The sequence below is a fragment of the Musa acuminata genome, unplaced genomic scaffold (assembly GCF_036884655.1).
Source record: "Musa acuminata AAA Group cultivar baxijiao unplaced genomic scaffold, Cavendish_Baxijiao_AAA HiC_scaffold_1126, whole genome shotgun sequence".
Lineage (NCBI taxonomy): Eukaryota > Viridiplantae > Streptophyta > Magnoliopsida > Zingiberales > Musaceae > Musa > Musa acuminata.
The window spans coordinates 2,353,662-2,356,161 of NW_027021339.1; positions in this window are offsets into that span (position 1 = coordinate 2,353,662).

Consider the following 2,500-nt stretch of genomic DNA (forward strand, 5'->3'; position numbering starts at 1 on the left):
TCTCAGCACCCTGGAACCCCCCGGGTGGCACAGGGCTGGATGGGGCTTTCGTATAGCAGGGACGGTGCTGCCTCTCGCTTCGCTCGCTGTTCGCCGCTCGCCGCTCGCTCGCGCAGCCAAAAATGGCCAGTTTTGGCCCGTTTTGGCCAGTTTTTGGCCTGTTTTTGCGTTGCGCGGTGACCATCTTGAGCGGAGCAAAATGTCAGCCATCTCAGCACCCTGGAACCCCCCGGGTGGCACAGGGCTGGATGGGGCTTTCGTATAGCAGGGACGGTGATGCCTCTCGCTTCGCTCGCTGTCCGCCGCTCGCTGCTCGCTCGCGCAGCCAAAAATGGCCAGTTTTGGCCCGTTTTTGGGCCGTTTTGGCCTGTTTTTGGGCTGTTCTTGCGTCGCGCGGTGACCGTCGTGAGCGGAGCAAAATGTCAGCCATCTCAGCACCCTGGAACCCCCCGGGTGGCACAGGGCTGGATGGGGCTTTCGTATAGCAGGGACGGTGCTGCCTCTCGCTTCGCTCGCTGTCCGCCGCTCGCCGCTCGCTCGCGCAGCCAAAAATGGCCAGTTTTGTCCCGTTTTTGGGCCGTTTTGGCCTGTTTTTGGGCTGTTCTTGCGTCGCGCGGTGACCGTCGTGAGCGGAGCAAAATGTCAGCCATCTCAGCACCCTGGAACCCCCCGGGTGGCACAGGGCTGGATGGGGCTTTCGTATAGCAGGGACGGTGCTGCCTCTCGCTTCGCTCGCTGTCCGCCGCTCGCCGCTCGCTCGCGCAGCCAAAAATGGCCAGTTTTGGCCCGTTTTTGGGCCGTTTTGGCCAGTTTTTGGCCTGTTCTTGCGTCGCGCGGTGACCGTCGTGAGCGGAGCAAAATGTCAGCCATCTCAGCACCCTGGAACCCCCCGGGTGGCACAGGGCTGGATGGGGCTTTCGTATAGCAGGGACGGTGCTGCCTCTCGCTTCGCTCGCTGTTCGCCGCTCGCCGCTCGCTCGCGCAGCCAAAAATGGCCAGTTTTGGCCCGTTTTGGCCAGTTTTTGGCCTGTTTTTGCGTTGCGCGGTGACCATCTTGAGCGGAGCAAAATGTCAGCCATCTCAGCACCCTGGAACCCCCCGGGTGGCACAGGGCTGGATGGGGCTTTCGTATAGCAGGGACGGTGATGCCTCTCGCTTCGCTCGCTGTCCGCCGCTCGCTGCTCGCTCGCGCAGCCAAAAATGGCCAGTTTTGGCCCGTTTTTGGGCCGTTTTGGCCTGTTTTTGGCCTGTTCTTGCGTCGCGCGGTGACCGTCGTGAGCGGAGCAAAATGTCAGCCATCTCAGCACCCTGGAACCCCCCGGGTGGCACAGGGCTGGATGGGGCTTTCGTATAGCAGGGACGGTGCTGCCTCTCGCTTAGCTCGCTGTCCGCCGCTCGCCGCTCGCTCGCGCAGCCAAAAATGGCCAGTTTTGTCCCGTTTTTGGGCCGTTTTGGCCTGTCTTTGGGCTGTTCTTGCGTCGCGCGGTGACCGTCGTGAGCGGAGCAAAATGTCAGCCATCTCAGCACCCTGGAACCCCCCGGGTGGCACAGGGCTGGATGGGGCTTTCGTATAGCAGGGATGGTGCTGCCTCTCGCTTCGCTCGTTGTCCGCCGCTCGCCGCTCGCTCGCGCAGCCAAAAATGGCCAGTTTTGGCCCGTTTTTGGGCCGTTTTGGCCAGTTTTTGGCCTGTTCTTGCGTCGCGCGGTGACCGTCGTGAGCGGAGCAAAATGTCAGCCATCTCAGCACCCTGGAACCCCCCGGGTGGCACAGGGCTGGATGGGGCTTTCGTATAGCAGGGACGGTGCTGCCTCTCGCTTCGCTCGCTGTCCGCCGCTCGCCGCTCGCTCGCGCAGCCAAAAATGGCCAGTTTTGGCCCGTTTTGGCCAGTTTTTGGCCTGTTTTTGCGTTGCGCGGTGACCATCTTGAGCGGAGCAAAATGTCAGCCATCTCAGCACCCTGGAACCCCCCGGGTGGCACAGGGCTGGATGGGGCTTTCGTATAGCAGGGACGGTGATGCCTCTCGCTTCGCTCGCTGTCCGCCGCTCGCTGCTCGCTCGCGCAGCCAAAAATGGCCAGTTTTGGCCCGTTTTTGGGCCGTTTTGGCCTGTTTTTGGGCTGTTCTTGCGTCGCGCGGTGACCGTCGTGAGCGGAGCAAAATGTCAGCCATCTCAGCACCCTGGAACCCCCCGGGTGGCACAGGGCTGGATGGGGCTTTCGTATAGCAGGGACGGTGCTGCCTCTCGCTTAGCTCGCTGTCCGCCGCTCTCCGCTCGCTCGCGCAGCCAAAAATGGCCAGTTTTGGCCCGTTTTTGGGCCGTTTTGGCCTGTTTTTGGGCTGTTCTTGCGTCGCGCGGTGACCGTCGTGAGCGGAGCAAAATGTCAGCCATCTCAGCACCCTGGAACCCCCCGGGTGGCACAGGGCTGGATGGGGCTTTCGTATAGCAGGGACGGTGCTGCCTCTCGCTTCGCTCGCTGTTCGCCGCTCGCTCGCGCAGCCAA